We start from the raw sequence: 22,335 nt of genomic DNA on the forward strand, positions 1-22,335 counted from the left end.
CAAGCTTGGGCCTGAGTGACCTTGCTCCTGGCCACCCCAGGCGGCTGGCTGCAGCCAGCCCTCCCTGAGCCTGACCACGCAGCCCTTGGCTGCGGAAAAGTGGCTGGAGATGCTCCAAGCTGGCCCACTGACTGATTGCACGTACGCAAGGCACACATGCATGAACTCTCACATGTATGCACACAGGCAACACCACGCACACGTGTGCACGCAGCACTCACACGTGACACACGCACACTCCAGCAAGTACGTGCACTGCTGCACATGTGTGTCCACAGACACACACTGGCACATACGTGGGCAGACTCACACACACACCCTGGACCTGTGCGGCTGCCCAGGGGGCCCGTGTCCCCACTCTTCGTGTCAGACTCTAGGTGCCCCCACCTCTCCATGACCTGACCCCACATGAGGAACAGGCAGACCCCGCCCCCGCCAGCAACTGTGAAAGCTTCACGGGGCGGAGGCCCTGTGAGGAGGGAGGCAGCCTCTGGAGACTGGACACAGTTGCCTCTTTATTCCCAGCCGGCTCGCTCATGAGGCCAGAGCCCTCTGCTGGGTCAGCGTTTCCGGCCCAGCTCCTGTTGGTTGGTGGGGGTGGGGTGGGGGGTGCTCTGAGACTTTACTAGAAATGAGCTGGGCCAGCCAGCTGGTCATGTCCGCAGTGGCGGTCCAGCCTCTGTTCCCCACCCCACCAAGGGTCGGGGTGGTCAGGCAGCTGGAGAGACCTGGCCCTGGACTGCACACCTGAGGCCAATGCTGCCCCACCCCAACTTCAAAGCCAACTGCCTCCTCTGCGCTCTGCCACACAGGTTCCCCTGGAAACAAAGCCCCTCACCCGCTTATCAAAGCATAGACATCTCCCCCAAATGTGCGCGCGTACACACACACACACACACACACACACACACACACACACACTCGGCAGGTCCAGCTCCAGACAGGTGTGAGCAGACATCTGCTCAGAGGCAGAGTTAAACAAAGGGCCCTCCCGTCCTCTGAAATCCCCGAATGCCTTCCCCTAGGTCCTCACATTGGCTGTCCCTGGGGATAGCATCTCACGCTTGTCAGACTCCCCAGGGTCTGTCCGATGCCCACCTGGGTCTCCCCGGCTCAGGGGTGTCCGGGGATCACCCATCTCCTGCCCATTCACCCAGGGCCCAAGCAGACAGCCCTGAGGAGCCATCACCCACCTCTGGGGACTCCCCTAGGAAAATACAGGGCCTTTGGAAGAAAAAGTGCAGATGGGCAGGGAGTGGCCTCCCCAGGCCGCCCAGCAGGCCCAAGTCTCAGCCCAAGGATGGGGTACACAGCCACTCCTCTGCTTGCAGCTTCTGTAACTGTTGAGCCCCCCCGCCCCCAGTCAGGTACACAGAGCCCCAGGCGGGGACACAAAATCAGGGTCAGATCCAGCTCAGGCTGGATTTCCAGATTTCCCTGGAACCTCAGCCTCTGACAGGTGGCCCTTCTTCCCTCTGGACTCTGGGGGCCCAACCCCACTTGCCTCGAATCTTTCCTGCAGGGACAGATCCACCACACTGGCCTCTGAGGTGGGTCACCTAGCCTGGCAGGAGGTAGGCAGGTTCCCACCTGAAGTCTGTCCAACACCAGCCCCCCTCATCACAGGTGCAACATTCACCACCCCTCCAACTGCCAGCAGGCTTCCTCCCAGACAGCTTCCAGGCCAGGTGCAAACAGAGGGGACCATACCTGGCCAATCAGGCAGTGGACAGGCAGAAAGGAGGCCCAGGGTAGGCAGGACCAACACACTTCCCACACTCAGCTCTCTCTCCCTTTCCAGAATGTAACAACATGATGCTAGACACTCCTGCCTGGCTATCCACGCCTCTGCTCCCAGGCACCAGCTTCTCCCTGCCAGTGCTCTGGTGCTGGGAGGACACCTCACCTTCCCCATCAATCCACACAGGCTACTGCTCCACAGGCTCCAGGTCTCGGCAGCCTTGGGGTGGGGGCCACCTCTGCCCACCAGCGCTCCCCGCCCAGCTCCAGGAGACACTCCCACCCAACATGCTCTGCCTGCTCAATTTATACCAGCAAGGGTCCCATCCCAAGGCCATGGGATCGCACCAGTAAAAACGCAGGGCGGAGAAGCCAGGACTGCAGGAATCTGGGGAGAAGGGTCACTGCGGAGAAAGGGTGGGAATCTGCGAGGAGCCTGAGATCAGGGGTCACCCAGAGAGGGAGGGGCTATAGTTACGGAGCTGGAGAGTCACAAGAAGAGAAGAGTCAAGGAATGACCCGGGAGCAGCCAGGAAATCACCAAGTGCAGGAGAGTAGCAGAGAAGCACGGGGTCAAGGGTCACCAAAGTGAAGTCCGGGTATCACCAGGGACCGCCAGATAGAGGGGGATCAGGGAATCAGCGAGGAAAGAGACAGGAAAGGGTTGGGAGTCGCCCTGTTTCAGGGTTCATGCCAAGGCGGGTGTCAGGCGGGGGTGACGGAGCGGCGCAAGGTCCGGGGTCGCCGAGGACCGGGTTAGAGTTGACTGCGAAGGACGGGATCGGGAGGGTCGCGGCGGAGGGCGGGATCAGGGGGTCGCCCATGAGGGCGGGGATACGCCGCCGCGCTCCCCTCGCCCGCGGTCCCGGAACCCCAGAATTCCGTAACCCCCGGCTCGGGGCGCGGGCGGCCGCGAGGTGCCATGGCCTGCGCGGGCCGGGGAGAGCGGCTTGGCCGGGTAGGGGTAGCGGGAGCGGGCCAGGGGTGGAGCCGGGCGCGCCTCACCTCGGACCCGGGTCCGGCCGGGCGCGGAGCCCGCGGCGCCTCCGTTTTTCCGAGCTTCGCCGCGGCAGCGCTCACTTCCGGGTTTCGAGCGCCATCTTGGGGGGGCTCGCGCACTTCCGGTCATGCCGTGGGGGCGGAACCTCTGGTGGGCGGGGTTTGGGCGCGGGGCCTTCTCGCGGTGACCCCCCTCCCCCAGCCCCTTGAAGCCCTTCTGCCTTTGGAAGGGGCTCGAATTCTCGAGTGAGCCTCAGTTTCCTCCTCTGCAGCATGAAGTACAATGCCTACCTGCAGATCTTTGCATAACTCTGCCCTCCCCTGGTGCACTCTGACCCTGACCTTTCAGCCACTGGGGTTCTCGGACAGCCCAGACCTTGGCCTCGCAACCATCTGAAAGGGACCTGGGTCCCCCTATCATGCTCCCTCTCTTTGTTGCTTCCCTACCAATAGTAGTCTGCTCATTAATCTATCTCCAGTCTAGAATAGGAGTCCTGGGACCACCCGCCCCCGGACAGGGAGCCAGGCACACAGGGTCTGATTAGCCCCAGAGGCCACCCTGAGAAAAGCAGGATCCTCTCAGGCAGGGGCCTTGAGACCTGAGTGGCTTCCCTGCTGTCTCCTTCCCCATCAGGGCTTCCAGGGGCCTCATGCAAACAACGCTGGGATCTGCCTCATTGTCAGGCACAGGATGGGACTCAGCTGTGGCACAGGCCTGCTGTGTTCCTGTGACTGGCAACTACTGGACCCACCAGGGGCTGGGCCTGGCAGGTCAGACAGAGCCAGTGCAGGAGGCACCACCCCCTCCCCAGCAGGGAATGAAGACATTGCCGCCTTTTGCTGGACCCACCTCACCAGCCAGCCAGAGACCTCCTGTACCTGGTCCAACCCCTTGAATTTAGAGGCCACCTCTTCACTTGCTTGTCTATTCAGTGAACTCTTATGGATGCTGCTATGTGCCTGGCCTTGAGCTGGACAAGTCCGGGGCCCCCAGAGAGGACTCAGTTCTCATCCTTGCCCTCAGGAAGCCTCCAGTCTAGGGGAAACAGAGCTGGGACCAGACACTCCCATCTGCAAGATCAGGCATAGGGCCAGTGAGGAACAAAGTCTGCCTAGGGCATCATGGAGGGTGGTGTTGAGAGGGTGTTGAGGCTGAGGCTTTGAAGTTCAAGTAGGAGTTTCCCAGACAGTTAAACTTAGGAAGAGCAAATTAAAAGCTGTTCAAAGGCCAGATCTGGTAAGGAAGATGAGTATGTTTAAAAAATCTGTTTGCCTTGGGACATCCCTGGCAGTCCAGTGGTTAAGATTCCTTGCATCCACTGGAGGGGGTGTGGGTTCAATCCGTGGTTGGGAAACTAAGATCCCAACCCAATGGGGTGTGGCCAAAAAAAGAAAAAATCTGTTTGCCGTAAAAATTCAGGACCTCCTGTACCCAAACCCACAGGCACAAGGGAGCAGATGGGGAAACTGGGACCCAGAGAGAAGTCATATCCAGATGGAGCTTCACTTTGGCGTGCGTTCTTTGGCAATTGAGTTGTAACCCTGACCCTGGAACTATTCTTTATAGCTAATGAGAAGAAATCCAATTGAGCAACAGACTTAAGCTTCAAAAGGGTGAATAAACTGATTTGCGGACCATCTGGTGGCATGTTCCAGTTTCTGCTCACACAACACCATCAAACAATTTGCAGGGCCCAGTGACATGTGAAAACGCAGGGCCCCTTGTTCAAAAAGTAGCAAGAACTTCAAGACTGGGACCGTTAAACTGAGCACAGCCCCCCAAGCTCCAGGCCTGAGTGAAGTCCCAAGTTACACACCCATGAAGCTGGCCCTGCCCCCACTGTGGCCCTTTGGGGTCTGACTGATAGTACCTGCATTTTGCCGGTGGGGAAACTGAGGCGCAGAACTGTTCCACAGATGGCCCAGGTCACAGAGAGAGCCGCTGAAAGGCGTGGACTTGACCTCCACCACGTCCACCTCAGAAAAGCACGAGATCTCTATGGGTAATTCTGCCTGAAATGGGGGCAGTTTGCCCAGGCCGGGGTGGGTCCAGCCATCTCAGCATGGAGGAAACTGCCAAGTCTGGGGATGTCTAGGGAATTAGTCAGATTTGGGGATTTCCAGGGAATTGCGAAAGGCAGCCTGGGAGACCAGAATGGATGCTGCTTTGGAGCTCAAAACCTGGCCCTAGGTGCTGTGTGACCCCCAGAAAGTGACTTAACCTCTCTGTGCCTCCATTTCCCACAGATAATAGTGGCTATTATTTTTCAGACAGCTAAATGAACAGTGCCTAGTATTAAGATGTTATGAATGTTTCCAGGTGAATGTCTGGATCATGGGGTCACCTAAGTGACCCCATTCAATCGTCAGAAGTGACCAAGGCTTTTCATCTGGTGGGGACAGGCTCACAGAAGACCACGGGTCTGCTGGTGGAGTTCTGTTTAAAGTTAAAGAGCCTCTTCTTCAACCCCTCCCTCTGCCCCTGCCCCATGGAGGGGCACCTGACTGTCCCCCAGACACTTTGACCAGGCTCAAGGAAGTAGGGTCGCCATATAAAATGCAGGACACAAAGTTAAGTGTGAATTTCAAGTACAGGAAGAATAATTTTTCTTGCCAGTAGAGCCCAGGCAACGTTAGGGCTATATTTATACCAAAGAACTACCCTCCGTGTATCTGAAATTCACATCTAACTGGGATGGAAGTCCTATGTTTTTATTGGTGAAATTCAGGCACTCGACGTGGGAAGTACCACGGACAGAAATGGGACCCAGGAGAAGCCCTGGCGAGCGGCTCCCTCTCGCGGAGCCTTGGCGTTCCCACCTGCTAAATGGGCGAGATGTTAGCACCAAACACACAGGCGAGTTCCCCATGCGGATCATTATTTCAAAAGAGCAGAAAACTTCACACGGATGGAGGTCAGATCACTGGGGGCTTGCCTTTGAGCCAGGCGATTCTCGGCCTAAGTCAGGTGTCCCCCACCAGCCTCGGTTTCCCTCCCGGGAAGGACCCCGGAGCTAGGCCCGCCCAGGGAGGAGGAGCCGGGTGATGAGCAGGTGAGGCGGGGCAGGTGGACCCGGCCCGGGGGCAGGGGCGGGGACTCGCCACTTCCTGTTTCTCCACATTCTGGAAAGCCCCAGCGTTCCCGGGCCGCGGAGCGCCTCCTCCCTCCCGGCTCCTCCGGGCCCGGGTCCCTCACCACTTCTCCTTTCTGCACCCGCTTCCCCCCAGCCCAGTGGTCGGTTCCCGGCTCCCTTTCCCCTCCTCTCCCCGCCTCCTCTCCTTTTCCCATCTCTTCTCCGGCTCTCCTTTTTTCTCTCCTCCTGGAGACCCAGTCGGCGCCTCCAGGGTGCAGAACAGAAAACCGAGGCAGCAAGGTCCCACGAGCCATGTCCGTGTCCCCCGGCCTCCGGTCACTTTCCGTCTTTCCTCCGCCCCCACCCCGAGTCTCTCTCTCGATCGCTGTCCCCTTGTCCCTCGGTTCGTCCCAACCTCTGTCCCCGGCTCCACCAGTCCTCCCGCACACACGGAGCCGACTCCGCCCTGTCCAGCCACCACGCCCCCTCTGTGCCCACCTGACACTTGCCCCGAGGCGTCCTCAGTCACCGGCGTTGGCTGGCGATTTCCAGGGCCCTACAGCTCCCTCCCGCCGGGTCTGACCGGGAGCTGGATCCTGCCAGGCTCGGTTAGGCTGCCTCTGAGCCGGGGCCACTTCTGGGAACCGCAAACCTGTCCAACAGGTTTGAGATCCGCCCCAGACAGGGCTTCCCGCCTCTCCGCTGGGCCGGGGACACCAGGGTTGCAGGGGTTAAATGTGACACCTGACTACTACCCCCCAACCCCAGGCTGGGTCCTGGCTGGGCCCTGAGGTTGGGGAGCAGGTGGGAGGGGAAGAAAGATCAGCAGTTCACCCACCAAGCCCACAGGGGAAGAAGTGTAGGGGGAGAGCTGGCATGTGCCAAGGTCCCAAGGAACACCTATGGGGGGCACGGGCAGTGAGGCTGCGAAGAGGGAGGAGGTGTTGTTACCCTTCCTCCCACCCCCCACCCAACAGAAAGCTAGGGCGAGGCCTTTGGAGCACTAGGGAGCCACTGAAGGTTCTGAAGCAATGGTATGGTATGGTCAGGGTAGGGCTGGAGGTCACCTGATCTGCCACATATGCTGGACAAGAGGCCACATCTGCGAATTTCATCTGGTGGAAAGACAGAGGCTGGAGGAGGTGGAGCTGTTGCCCCAAAGCCAAAAGAGCCAAAGTTTGTATTTCTTTCTTATTTATTTCTTTTTGGCTGCATTGAATCTTATTTGCAGTGCACAGGCTTAACTGAGACATGTAGAATCCCAGTTCCCCAACTAGGGATCTAACCCGCTTCCCCTCCATTGGAAGGTGGATTCTTAACTGCTGGAACCCCAGGGAAGTCCCTCTGCATTTCTTTCTATCCAGGGCCAGTAGTGAGCTGGCCAAGGTGGGGGTGGTTGGTGAGGGGAGCAGGAGTAGATGTAGGCCAGGGGTGGGGGGTGCTTACCCAGAGGAGGGTGGGAGGGCTGTGGTGAGGGGAGGAGGTGGACCTCAGCTTTGGTGCCATGCCATGCATTCATCCACTAAATGTTTATCATCCCGGGGCCAGGCACGAGGGATAGAACAGAGCACCGGACACATCCGTTATGCTCCTGGGTCATAAGGAAATGGGCCCCCTGCCCCTGTGGCGCAGGACAGGTCCCTGCAACACAAGTGCCAGAGGAGGATCCAGGCAGGTGGACCAGGCCCTGCCTTGCCCCAGCCTGACCTCCCGGCTATAAACCACAGCCAGCTCTGAGCACTGATGTCACCTGTGCTGGGACTTCCTGAACCTTCACCTTGGATCTGCCCGGACCCACAGGGAAATTCCAAGCCAGGCGGGGACCAGCTGACTCATGTCCAGGCTCCAGTGGCGTGCAAGTGGCCAGGTTCCTGAGGGGCATCGGGGGCATTTGGATCACTCTGTGGGATCTGCCCCCAGGCTTAGGGAGAAGCCAGACTCCCCAGCCTCAGCTCAGGAGTCCCCATCAGAACCTGCTGGGTGAAGCCAGGAAGCTGGGTTACAAAGGGTGAGAATTTGGGGGTATCAGAGCTGTTCTCCAAGTGGGATACTGAGCTGGTCATTTGATATCCCCAGGGCTGTACAAATGACCAGCCAAGAGGATGGAGCTCCAGTAGCAGAGCATGAGGTTACTACCTCCTGGGTTCAAATCCCAGCTCTGCTAGTGGCTCTGGGACCCCAGGCAGGTTACTTAACCTCCACGTGCCTCAGTTTCTCCACCTGTAAAATGGAAAAATCACAGTACCTCCTTTGGAGGGTTTTTGTGAGAATTTGGTGAGGATCACTGTGAGCTTGGGGACGTTATGGTAAAAATGTTTTAAAAAAACATTCATCACAACACAATTCATAACAGAAGTGGAAACAACCCCATGTACTTCAGTTAATGTAGTCACGTACAGATGTGAGAGCTGAACCATAAAGAAGGCTGAGCACCAAAGAATTGATGCTTTTGAACTATGTTGCTGGAGAAGACTCCTGAGAGTCCCTTGGACTGCAAAGAGATCAAATCAGTCGATCCTAAAGAAAGTCAACCCTGAATATTCATTGGAAGGACTGATGCTGAAGCTGAAGCTCCAATACTTTGGCCACCTGATGCGAAGAGCTGACTCTTTGGAAAAGACCCTGGTGCTAGGAAAGATTGAAGGCAGGAGGAGAAGGGGATGACAGAGAATGAGATGGTTGGATGGCATCACCAACTCAATGGACATGAATTTGAGCAAACTCCAGGAGATGGTGAAAAGGACAGAGAAGCCTGGTGTGCTGCAGTCCATGGGGTCGCAAAGAGTTGGACACGACTGAACAGGAACAACGTCAACTTCAGTTAATGGGTGGACACACACACCAGTCCCTCCACACACAGGAACATCATTCATCATGAAAAGGGATGAAGCCCTGACACTCTGTACCACATGGATGGACCCCAAGAACATGATGCTCAGTGACAGAAGCAGACAGACAGACACACAGGGTGTGATTCCACTGATGGGAAACATCCAGAACAGGAAGATCCACAGACACAGAGAGTGGGTTCCTGGTTGTCAGGGGCTAGGGAGGGGGTGAAGATGACTGCTTATTGGGGATTCGATGTTTTAAAGGGGTGATGACCATGTTTTGAAATTAGAGGTGGTGGTTGTACAAGGTAAATGTACTAAACGCCACGGGACTGTACATTTTAAAATGGTCCATTGTGGACTTCCCTGGTGGTTAAAAGTCCACCTGCCAATCAAGGGACACAGGTTCAATATCCCTGGTCAGGGAAAATCTCATAAGCTAAGGGACAAATATGCCCATGTGCTACAACTATTGATGTGCAAGTGCCCTACCTGTGCTCATGAACAAGAGAAGCCCGCATACCCCAACTAGAGAGTAGCCCCTGCTTGCCACAACTAGACAAAGTCTGGGCACAGAGTAGCCAAAATAAATAAGCAATAATACTAAAACAGTTAATTGTATGTCATGTGAATTTCACCAGACTAACGAAAGAGAAAGCAAAAGGCAATCAACCCTGTAATCAAAGGGGTGACAGATGTCACAATCAAGTTGTCATGAAATCCTAAAGTTGCATTCAGATCCCAGGAAGGCCTCCAAAAGAAACAGGTTTCAGACACACTGGAGAAATTCCATGACCACTGACCGTGATCTTCAGTGTGGACAGCAGGGACCCTTGTTGTAATGGGCTGGGATAGCTCCTCACCCTGTGGTCTTCCTCCCCAAGCCCATCACCCTGGTCTAACCTTGAGAACAACATCATGTATGCTAAGTTGCTTTCTGTCGTGTCTGACTCTGTGCAACTCTATGGATTGTAGCCCACCAGGTTCCTCTGTCCATGAGATTCTTCCGGCAGGAATACTGGAGTGGGTTGCCATGCCCTCCTTCAGGGGATATTCCTGACCCAGGGATCAAACCCACATCTCTTACATCTACTTGCATTGGCAGATGGGTTCTTTACCACTAGCGCTGCCTGTGAAGGTCTGAGAACAATACTGGAAAAAATCAAGGGACATTCTACAAGATATCCCACCAGTCTCCCTTCAAAGCTGTCCAGATATCAAAAACAAGGAAAATCTGGACTTCCCTGGTGGTCCAGTGGTTAAGGCTCCACACTTCTAATGCGGGCGCACAGGTTCGACATCTGCTCAGGGGAACAAAGGTCCCAAATACCCTGTAATGCAGCCATAATAAATAAATAAATAAGTAAAAACAAAGTAAGTCTGAAAAACTGTCACAACCCAGAGATGTAATAACTAAATGTCATGTGGGATCCTGATGGGGAGTCTTGGGGCAGAAAAAGGACCTTAGGGAAAAACTAAAGAAATATTTTTTTTGAAGTGAGAAATTTAGTCGCTCACAATATAATGACATGCTCTACACTCATGGAAGATGTTAACGTCAGGACAAAATGGGTGCCAGAAGACGAGAACTCCCTGTACCATTCCCTGCAACTTTAGATTTCTAAACATATTAAAAATGATCAAAGTATAAGACCTGATCCATCCTCCCACGCCACCCCATGGGATGAAGCCCTCCTTGGCTGGACGCCTGCAGCTTCCATTGCCAAAACCCCCTGCATGAGTCTTCCCTCCAAGTTTGGTTAGAATATTTTGGTTGCAAGTGATAGAAACTGCAACTGAAACTGGCAGTTTTTTTTTTTTTTTTTCTCTTTTAAATGGGAATTTTGGGCTTGTGGAACTGAAAGGTCCAGGGATAGATTTAACTCAGAGTTCTCCCCCTTAGCACAGCTGACATTTGGGACTAGATGGTTCTTTGTGTTTTACAGCTGTCCTGGGCACTATGGGGTATGGACAGCATCCCTGCTCCCTACCCACCCGATGCCAGGAGCCCCACAGTCTTGACAACCACAGATGCCCCAGTATCCCTGGGAGCAGGACTCCCTCTGATCCAGCTGGTTTCAGACTCAGCTGGATCCAGGACCCTCAAATAGTGTCACAAAGATTTGTCCACCTCTCCATCTCTCAATTCTGCCATCTTTGCTCTTGGTTTTTTTCTTCAAGTCTCCCCACCTTGGGACAAAGATGGTAGCAGCAGCCCTTGACTAAATCCCCACATGAGCTTAACAGCCCCAGCAAAAGGTCAGCACCTCTTCTGCAAGAGAAGCAGCAAAAGTCCCAGGGAAGGTTTTGATTGGCCCAACTTTAGTCACATGTCCTTGTTGAATCAGTCTCTGTGGCCAGGTAAGGGAAAGCCCTCATTGGCCAAACTGGGATCACATGATTGTACGGAGTCAGTCAATGGGGTTAGAACCCCATGATGTCAGCCAATGGGGTATATGGAGTCAGCCAATGGGGTGAGTACACTGTGGACTGGATTGGAAGCAGGGGGAGTAGCCCTGGGCAGTAGAGTCTCCTGCTGGGCAAGGTTGGCCTGTCATCCCACTGTGGGCTTTAGCAGGGCAGCATTAATAAATGAGTGAGTGGTATACTGCTGCTGCTGCTGCTAAGTCGCTTCAGTCGTGTCCGACTCTGTGCAACCCCATAGACGACAGCCCACCAGGCTCCCCCGTCCCTGGGATTCTCCAGGCAAGAATAATGGAGTGGGTTGCCATTTCCTTCTCCAATGCATGAAAGTGAAAAGTGAAAGTGAAGTTGCTCAGTCGTGTCCGACTCCTAGTGACCCCATGGACCGCAGCCCACCAGGCTCCTCCATCCATGGGATTTTCCAGGCAAGAGTACTGGAGTAGGGTGCCATTGCCTTCTCCAGTAGTGCTCAGTAAATGCATGCTGGATGTAAAGTAGTGAGTGGATGGACAAATGGCAGAAGCTGGGGTTATCACCACATGTGGCCTGTATTAGTTAGCAGCTGCCATGTAACAAATTTCCCCAAACAATAGAGGCTTAAAACAACACACACATTGATTATGTGGCCCTCCAAGGGCCAGTGGAGCTGGGTCCTTTGCATAGGCTGCATCACTGGTGTTGACCAGGGATCAGAGCTCATTGGGAGGCTTGACTGGGGAGGGGGTCACTTTCCAGCCCCCTCACATTGTTGCAGGATTTATACTCTTGCTGCTTTAGGACTGAGGACCCTTTTCTTGCTAGGTGTTGACTGGAGGCTGCCCTCAGCCACACGTGGGCTCCTCCAACTCGGATACTCACATTGTCAAACCCACAGGGAGGGGATATAGGTCTGACCATGCATGGCATGATGTCACCTTGTCCACAGTCTGTTGGCCCCACCCTCTCAAGGGAAGTGGCCAGCAGGAGGTAGGATCTGGGTCACATTAGGGTCTGTCATCCACACAGCCTCCAGGTTCAGCAGCGGAAACATCAGCCTTGTGTAGCTCAGAGCTTGAGTGTCAGAGTGACATCGCCTGGAGGGACATCCATAGATCCCGGCCCATGAGCCCAGGCCAACTGCCGTCCGTGTGTATGAGGACCGCATCACCCTATGAGTGATGTCTACGTTTCAAAGTAGGTGAAAAAAATGAAGGAGACTTCTTTCGTGACACATGAAAATGACGTGAAATTCACATGTTGGTGTCCACCAGTAAAGTTTCCCTGGCAAAGATGTATACCTCCCACTAAGCATCTGTTGTGACTGCTTCCATGACATGATGGACAGAGGTGGACAATCAAGAGAGTCCAGCAAGTCACAAAGCTGAAAATGTTTGTTCTCAGGCCCTTGACACAAAGGGCTGGCTGAGCCCTGCTCTACACGGTCCTATGTTCCTGGCTTTTGAACTGTGGTGGACAAGACTCTTGAGTCTCTTGGACAGCAAGGAGATCAAACCAGTCAATCCTAAAGGAAATCAACACTGAATACTCATTGGAAGGACAGATACTAAAGCTGAAGCTCTAATACTTTGGCTACCTGATGCAAAGAACTGACTCATTGGAAAAGACTCTGATGCTAGGAAAAACTGAAGGCAGGAGGAGAAGGGGACAACAAAGAATGAGATGGTTGGATGGCCACTGATTCAACAGACATGAGTTTGAACAAACTCCAGGAGATAGTGAAGGACAGGGAAGCCTGGTGTGCTCTAGTCCATGGGGACACAGAGAATCAGACATGACTAAGCAACTGAACGATGATGATGCCCCTGACAAAGGATGCTGTAATCTCTCTTAGCCCAGAAATCTCCTCTCTCAAATGGGGTGGTGAGAGGAAGGAAGGACCTTGGCCACCAGGCCAGCAAGAGGTGACCTTTGGGTGATGATCACTGTCGCTCTTCGGGTGGCCTGGGGCAGGGGCATCCACAGGCAGCAGGTGGGAAACGCAGCCACATTCTGCACATTCTAATGGTCTTAGAACCATAGCACAACCTTGTGAGATCATCTCAAATGGGGCAACAGGACCCTGCAGCCTGCATTGATGGGGGCAGCAAGTGTATATCAGGGGTAGGGGCTTAGCCAGGGAGGTCAGGGGACATGAAGCCGCAACTGGAATGAGTGAAAGAGGGAGTGGTGTGGACACTTGCAGGGAAGGGGCAAGAGCAAAGGCCCTGGGGTGAGGTAGAAGTTGGTCTGATGACTGGAGATGAAAAGACAATGTGGCTGGAGCAAAATGACCCCTAGCCAGGGCCACACCTGAGCACACAGAGCTGGCGGGGCCCTCTCCACCTCCAGTCCAGCTTCCCCCAAGCCTCACTGACCCCAGTTGCAGAATGGCGGCCAGAGCCCAGTGATGTCCTGGAATTTCAGGTCTGTGCTGGCCTGACTGTGTGCCAAGCTGGCCACCACATCTCTGGCTCCCCAGGCCAAACTGAGCAATGGAATGGGCCAATGGTCCGGGGCTGGGGGATGCTGACAATGTCCCTGCTCTCTGATTCTGGTAAGTTCTCTCCCAGAGCCTCCACCCTACCATGCAGGCCAAGAGGGATCAATGTGAGGCTGTGGGTGTCAGGGAGAGGAGAGTCCTGGGCACAGTTGGGGATGAATATCCAGTGACCCCCGCCTGTTAGGACCCCGCTTTCACGGGGCTAGCCACCTGCCTTGCCCCTTCCTTGGTGATTCCACAGTCATCCAGGAACCCTGGGTCCCAGTGAGTGGCCCATTGCATAGGTGAGCCTGCCAAGGCCCAAAGGAGGTATGAGACCCCAGAGCTGGGGCTGGGAACTGGGGTCCTGAGTGAGCGGGAGCAGGCATGGATAGTGTGGCTAGCACTGGGCAGGCTTTCTCCCCCTCGTCACCCTGATCGCCCATTCATCCACTCAGGGTTTCTGGTGCCCAAGCGTTTGAGTAGATGCTAGCCCTGATGACCCAGTCCGACCTGCTCATGCATAAACATGTAAACAAAGTGTAGCTGATGCCGCTCACATTTCAATTTATAACTTTGTACTCCCCTCCCCCATTCTTTTCTGTGGTTTGGTGGGTTTTTTTGTTCTTTGTGTGTTTTGTTTTGTTTTTTTGCTTGAAACCCGGTTGTTTTTCCTGTTAAGTTTCCCACAGTCTAGAACTTGCTGATGTGTTTCCCTGTGATGAGTTAAATTTTCAAAGATGTAGTTCATCCCCTTGTTTCAAAACTCGAGAGTCAAAAGTCCACCAAGAGGGCAGCTGCAGGGAGAGACTCCTACAGCTCCTCAAAATGTTGAACAGAATCACCACCTGACCTAGAAGTTCTTTTCCCAGGTGTGAGTCCCAAGCCCTGCAAGCAGAGACTTGACCAATTACCCTTTGTGTGGGACTGTTCCTGGTAGTGAGTTCACAATGGTCAAAGTTACAAGGAACCCAAGTGTCTATCGATGGATGACGGATGAACAAACATGGTCCATACACACAGTGAAATGTTACTCAGCCTTAAAAAGGAAGGAGGTTCTGACGCCTGCTACAACAGGGATGAATCCTGAGGACGTGATGCTCAGTGAGAGAAGCCAGACACAGAAGGACACACACTGTCTGATTCCAGTCACAGGAGGTCCCTAGAGGAGTCAGATCCACAGAGACAGGAAGTAGATGGTGGGGCCAGGGACTGGGGGAGGGGACAGGGAGTCAGTGTTTCACAGGGACAGAGCCTCAATTTGGGAAGATGAGAAAGTTCTGGAGATGATGGTGGGGATGGTTGCAAGACAATGTGAATGTGCTTAATGCCACTGAGCTGTGCACTCAAAAATGGCTGAGATGGTGAATTTTATGTTATGTTTTTACCACAAAAAGGTATGCCCCCCTCATAAAACTCAGCATCTTCACCATAGAGATGTCCATTTTTACCATAAAGGCTTCCATCTTCACCACAAAGACTTATATCTTCACCATAGAGAGTTCCATCTCTACCATAAAGACTTCCTATGAGTGGAATCACAAACTGTGTGTCTGTCCTTCTGTGTCCACTTCTCCCATTGAACTTTGTGTTCTCAGGGTCTGTCCATGTGGTAGCGAGAGTCATGGCTTCTGTCCTTTTCATGGCTGGGGATGATCATGGATATACCACGTGGTGTGAATGGACCACATTGTGTCTGTCCATCATCCATCGATGGACACTCAGTTGCTTGCACTTTTTGGCTGTTTTAAGTCATGCTGCTGTGAACACCAGTTTACCGATATCTCTTCAGGTCCCTGCTTTCGACTCTTTTGGTTCTATACCCAGGAGTGGGATTGCTGGGTCATGTGGTAATTCTATGTTTAATTGTTTTGAGGAAACTGCTGACTGCTTTCCACAGTGCTTGCACCCTTTTACATTCCCATGAGCTGTGCACAAGGCTTCCAAAAAATTTCTCCACCTCCCCACCAATGCCTGTTATTTCTGGCTTTCCTTTTTCTTCATAGCCATTCTAAGGAGCATGAGGTATGAGTTTCCCAACTCTTCGCTGTGGAGTACTTCAGACACATGGGAGAGGAAAAGGTAGACTGACCCCTCCATCCCCCTATCTAGCTTCAACCAGTATCGACTCCAGATGAGTCTTGTGTTCCCTCTAGTCCACCCTTGGATTATTTTTTTCCAACCTTTTATTATGAATATTTTCAAGTGTGGAGAAGAATTGAAAGGATTTTGTGGTTAAAAACACAAAACCTACTTCCTACGACTAACACTTTATTTAGCACATAACTGAACATTCATCCTTTCCTCTATGTGGCTGCATGTTTGCGCACGCATATGTTAATGTGCCACCTATCTGAATGGTAAAGCCAAAACCAAAAAAAGTAGACAAAACCAACTGCTGGCAAGGAGGCAGAACCATCGGGCCCCTCAGATGTTGTTGGCCAGTGGAATGCAGCCACTTTGGGAGACGGATCAAGGGTTCTCAAAATGGGAAATCCAGAATTGCCAGGTGATTCAGCTGTTCCACTCTTGGGTGTTACCCCAAGAGAAATAAAGTCTTCTGTACACCAAAAAAGCTGTGCACATGTGTTCACAGCAGGAGGATTTGTAATCACAGAAAACTGAAGACAGCCCAGATGGTCCTCAACTGGTGCATGGATGGAAAAAAACAACACAGAATGTCCATATGAACGGACATCATCCAGACCTAACACGGAGCCAGTGGTCACAACATATGCATCTCAGACGAATTCTGTGGGTGAATGAAGGAAGCCAGGATCATACTTTCCTACTCCATTGCATGGTACCTCAGAGAAGACCAAGTTATGAGGCCAAACTCAATGCGTGCTTGGGGAGGGCTAGGGGTGGAGGGAGGTGACTACAGGGGGCAAAGGGGACCTTTTGGGGTGATGAAAATATTTTATTTCCTAATTATGGTGGTGATTACACAACTATATCCTTTTGTCAAAATTCATAGAACTGTGCACTTAAAAAGGGTGAATTTTTCTGTAATAAATAATTCTCAGAAACTTGCATATGAGCTTTCTGGGTCTGCCATAACAAATGGCCTTTAAACAACAAAACTGTACACAGTCATACTGTGCAGGCCAGACTTCAGAGGTCAAGGTGACAGCAGTGTTGGAGGCTCCAGGGCAGGGGCCTTCCTGCCTCTTCTGGGGGCTGTAGGTGCCCTGGCTTGTGGCCGCACTTCTCCAGTCTCTGCCTCCATCTTCACATGGCTTCTCTCTGGCAGTCAGATCTCCCCTGTATGATTTTTATAAGGACAACTGTCATTGGCTTTAGTGCCCACCTAAGTAACCCAGAGCTGACTATGGCTCAGATCATGAACACCTCATTGCCAAATTCAGACTTAAAATTGAAGAAAGTAAGGAAAACCACTAGACTATTCAGGTATGACCTAAATCAAATCGCTTATGATTATACAGTGCGAGTGAGAAATAGATTTAAGGGACTAGATCTGATAGACAGAGTGCCTGATGAACTATGGACTGAGGTTCGTGACATTGTACAGGAGACAGGGATCAAGACCATCCCCAAGAAAAAGAAATGCAAAAAAGCAAAATGGCTGTCTGAGGAGGCCTTACAAATAGCTGTGAAAAGGAGAGAAGTGAAAAGCAAAGGAGAAAAGGAAAGATATACCCATTTGAATGCAGAGTTCCACAAAATAGCAAGGAGAGATAAGAAAGCCTTCCTCAGTAATCAGTGCAAAGAAATAGAGGAAAACAATAGAATGGGAAAGACTAAAGATCTCTTCAAGAAAATTAGAGATACCAAGGGAACATTTCATGCAAATATGGGCTCGATAAAGGACAGAAATGGTATGGACCTAACAGAAGCAGAAGATATTAAGAAGAGGTGGCAAGAATACACAGAAGAACTGTACAAAAAAGATCTTCATGACCCAGATAATCACAATGGTGTGATGACTCACCTAGAGCCAGCATCCTGGAATGTGAAGTCAAGTGCCTTAGGAAGCATCACTATCAACAAAGCTAGTGGAGGTGATGGAATTCCAGTTGAGCTATTTCAAATCCTAAAAGATGATGCTGTGAAAGTGCTGCACTTAATATGCCAGCAAATTTGGAAAACTCAGCAGTGGCCACAAGACTGGAAAAGGTCAGTTTTCATTCCAATCTCAAAGAAAGGCAATGCCAAAGAATGTTCAAACTACTGCACAATTGCACTCATCTCACATGCTAGTAAAGTAATGCTCAAAATTCTCCAAGCCAGGCTTCAGCAGTATGTGAACTGTGAACTTCCTGATGTTCAAGCTGGTTTTAGAAAAAGCAGAGGAACCAGAGTTCAAATTGCCAACATCTGCTGGATCATCGAAAAAGCAAGAGAATTCCAGAAAAACATCTATTTCTGCTTTATTGACTATGCCAAAGCCTTTGACTGTGTGGATCACAATAAACTGTGGAAAATTCTGAAAGAGATGGGCATACCAGACCACCTGATCTGCCTCTTGAGAAATTTGTATGCAGGTTAGGAAGCAACAGTTAGAACTGGACATGGAACAACAGACTGGTTCCAAACAGGAAAAGGAGTTCGTCAAGGCTGTATATTGTCACCCTGTTTATTTAACTTATATGCAGAGTACATCATGAGAAACGCTGGACTGGAAGAAACACAAGCTGGAATCAAGATTGCCGGGAGAAATATCAATAACCTCAGATATGCAGATGACACCACCCTTATGGCAGAAAGTGAAGAGGAACTCAAAAGCCTCTTGATGAAAGTGAAAGTGGAGAGTGAAAAAGTTGGCTTAAAGCTCAACATTCAAAAAACAAAGATCATGGCATCCGGTCCCATCACTTCATGGGAAATAGATGGGGAAACAGTGGAAACAGTGTCAGACTTTATTTTTCTGGGCTCCAAAATCACTGCACATGGTGACTGCAGCCATGAAATTAAAAGACGCTTACTCCTTGGAAGGAAAGTTATGACCAACCTAGATAGCATATTCAAAAGCAGAGACATTACTTTGCCAACAAAGGTTCGTCTAGTCAAGGCTATGGTTTTTCCTGTGGTCATGTATGGATGTGAGAGTTGGACTGTGAAGAAGGCTGAGCGCTGAAGAATTGATGCTTTTGAACTGTGGTGTTGGGGAGGACTCTTGAGAGTCCCTTGGGCTGCAAGGAGATCCAACCAGTCCATTCTAAAGGAGATCAGCCCTGGGCTTTCTTTGGAAGGAATGATGCTAAAGCTGAAACTCCAGTACTTTGGCCACCTCATGTGAAGAGTTGACTCATTGGAAAAGACTGTGATGCTGGGAGGGATTGGGGGCAAGAGGAGAAGGGGATGACAGAGGATGAGATGGCTGGATGGCATCACTGACTCGATGGATGTGAGTCTAAGTGAACTCCAGGAGTTGGTGATGGAGAGGGAGGCCTGGTGTGCTTCGGTTCATGGGGTCGCAAAGAGTCGGACACGACTGAGCGACTGATCTGATCTGATCTAATCCTTGAAAGGAAAGTTATGACCAACCTAGACAGCATATTAAAAAGCAGAGACATTACTTTGCCAACAAAGGTCCGTCTAGTCAAGGCTATGATTTTTCCAGTAGTCATGTATGGATGAGAGAGCTGAACTATACAGAAAGCTGAGCACCAAAGAATTGATGCTTTTGAACTGTGATGTTGGACAAGGCTCTTGCAAGTCCCTTGGACTGCAAGAAGATCCAACCAATCCATCCTAAAGGAGATCAGTCCTGAGTGTTCATTGGAAGGACTGATGTTGAAGTTGAAACTCCAATACTTTGGCCACCTGATGTGAAGAGCTGACTCATTTGAAAAGACCCTGATTCTGGGAAAGATTGAAGGCAGGAGGAGAAAGGGACGGCACAGGATGAGATGGTCAGATGGCATCACTGACTCAGTGGACATGAGTTTCAGTAAACTCCGGGAGTTGGTGATGGACAGGGAGGCCTGGCATGCTGTAGTCCATGGGGTTGCAAAGAGTGAAACACGACTGAGTGACTGAACTGCACTGAAGTAACCCAGGCTGACCTCAAGATCCTTATCTTGATGACCACTGCAGAGACCCCCTACTTCCAATTGAGGTCCCATTCACAGGTTCTGGGGATCTGGACAGGAACATTTCTTTGGGGAGCTTCCACTCAACATGTTACATTTTACTTAAAAATGAAAACAGTAGTGACAGGACTTCCCTGCTGGTCCAGTGGCTAAGACTCCACTCTCCCAGTGCAGGGGGCCTGGGTTCGATCCTTGGTCAGGGAACTAGATCCCACATGCCACAACTAAGCATTCACATGCTGCAACTAAAGATCTTATATACAACAGCTAAGACCCGGTGCAGCCAAATAAATAAATATTTTTAAACACACACACAAAACAGTAGTGGCCACATCAGAACACTTTCTTCCAAATCCTTGGGCCTGAACAGCACACCCAGGAACATTTTGAAGGAAAACCCTGGACATTATGTCCTTTTATCTGTAGATAATTCAATGTGTATCTCTAAAGCTCTGATTGCCAACTGGGGGTGTGGGGTGGTCCTGCCCCACAAGGGTCACTGAGCCACCTCTGGGGGCATCTGCAGTTGTCACCACTGGGGACTCTCTTGGCATGCAGTGGATGTTGGCATGCATACTCACACACACACATACACACAGAGATACTCATACACACACACACACATGCACAGAAGCTCATACATATACACATATACATACACAGATGCTCACACAGAGACGCTCACACACAGACAAATGCTCACATATACAACATGCACACACACACACAGAAGGTCACACACACATACACACACAAATACATGCTCATACCACTCCAGGCCAGCCTCAGCCATGATCCTTACCTGCCCCCTGGTGGCCACACTAGCCCAGGCTGAGCCATCCCCTAACCAATGCCTGCTGGATTCCTGGTGGGGACTGACCTTGATTTTGGAAGGACCCCTAGGACTCCCAGCATTCCCTGGTGGCTCAGATGGTAAAAGCATCTGACTAAGACATTACTTTGTCAACAAAGGTCCATCTAGTCAAGGCTATGGTTTTCCCTGTGGTCATGTATGGATGTGAGAGTTGGACTGTGAAGAAGGCTGAGCGCCGAAGAATTGATGCTTTTGAACTGTGGTGTTGGAGAAGACTCTTGAGAGTCCCTTGAACTGCAAGGAAATCCAACTAGTCCATTCTGAAGGAGATCGGCCCTGGGATTTCTTTGGAAGGAATGATGCTAAAGCTGAAACTCCAGTACTTTGGCCCCCTCATGTGAAGAGTTGACTCATTGGAAAAGCCTCTGATGCTGGGAGGGATTGGGGGCAAGATGAGAAGGGGATGACAGAGGATGAGATGGCTGGATGGCATCACTGACTCAATGGATGTGAGTCTGAGTGAACTCCGGGAGTTGGTGATGGACTGGGAGGCCTGGTGTGCTGCGATTCACAGGGTCGCAAAGAGTCAGACACGACTGAGTGACTGAACTGAACTGAACAATGGGGGAGACCTGGGTTCAATCCCTGGGTTGGGAAGATCCCCTGGAGAAGGAAATGGCAACTCACTCCAGTATTCTTGCCTGGAGAATCACATGGACAGAGGAGCCTGGCAGGCCGTCACGAAGAGTTGGACACGACTGAGCAACTTCACTTCACTTTCTCTGACTCCCAGTGGCCTCATTTCTCAAGTGGGGACCTCAGCTGGGCCCCTGGAAAAGGGGTGGCCCTGGGGCCAAGAGCTTAACATTTAAGAGACGCACCAACTGGGAGGAGACCCAAGGTGGGGCAGTCAGCCAAGAGAAGGGCCAGAAGGACGTCTGCCTCCTCGGTTCTCAAGGAGGGGGTAAGAGGGGACTTGGCATCAGAGGGAAGCAAGGGGGTCAGCCAGAGGAGTGCGAAGGAGCAGACGGGTCTGGGGACCAGCTGTGCATGCGTGTCTGTGAGAATTGTAGCGGGGCGGGAGAAATGATAGAGGTGTGAGGGATGGGGTAGGCAGAGGGGATGACTGAGCCCTAGAGGGGTCTGAGTATAACCTGCCTCTCCCTGTAAGCTACAGCTCTCCATTTATAATCTGAGGCCACCCATGTTTGCCCTGGAGTCCTCCACCTGTAACCAGGGCCCCCTGCTATGACCTGGGGCTCCGATCTATAACCAGGTGTTCCCCACTTGTACCTTAGCTCCCCCAGCTATTACCTGGTGCCCCTACTTATAACCTGGGGTCTCCACCTCAATCCTGGGGCCCCTCACTTTTAACATGAGCCTATAACCTTGGGTCTCCCAGTATAACCTGGGGCCCCCATCTATAACCTGAAACCTCCCACCTGTAACCTGGGGCTCTGTACCTATAATCTGGGACTCCCATCTATAACCCTGGACCCCTTGCTATAACCTGGGCCCCCAACCTGTAACCTAGAGCCTCCACATGTAACCTGGGGACCCCACCTAGAAATGGGCCTCTCAGTGATAACTTGAAACCCAACCCTGGGACCTCCAACCTATAACCCAGAGTCCTTAGTAGAACCTGAAGAATGGTGAGGGTGAGAGCATGCCGTAAAAGCTGTTTTTCCCCAGGGTTACGGAAGGAAAGTTATGACCAACCTAGATAGCATATTGAAAAGCAGAGACATTCCTTTGCCAACAAAGGTCCGTCTAGTCAAGGCTATGGTTTTCCAGTAGTCATGTATGGATGTGAAAGTTGGACTGTGAAGAAAGCTGAGCGCCGAAGAATTGATGCTTTTGAACTGTGGTGTTGGAGAAGACTCTTGAGAGTCCCTTGGACTGCAAGGAGATCCAACCAGTCCATTCTAAAGGAGATCAG

General features: G+C 51.7%; 1 protein-coding gene across 3 annotated transcripts in view; it reads right to left on the bottom strand.

The window, feature by feature from the left end:
- The window catches only part of SBNO2 (strawberry notch homolog 2), a 42,280-nt gene extending 35,850 nt beyond the window's left edge, over positions 1-6,430 (bottom strand). For 2 of the 3 annotated variants that reach the window (XM_070374269.1, XM_070374267.1), the window contains exon 1: positions 2,746-2,896. The gene's annotated coding sequence lies outside the window, so the exon portion shown is untranslated. Of the gene's footprint in view, positions 1-2,745; positions 2,897-6,311 lie in introns of those variants that run through there. The other variant, XM_070374268.1, reaches the window with a different exon arrangement.
- Between the last annotated feature and the right edge of the window lie 15,905 nt (positions 6,431-22,335).

Source organism: Bos mutus, chromosome 7 (assembly GCF_027580195.1).
Source record: "Bos mutus isolate GX-2022 chromosome 7, NWIPB_WYAK_1.1, whole genome shotgun sequence".
NCBI classification, from domain to species: domain Eukaryota; kingdom Metazoa; phylum Chordata; class Mammalia; order Artiodactyla; family Bovidae; genus Bos; species Bos mutus.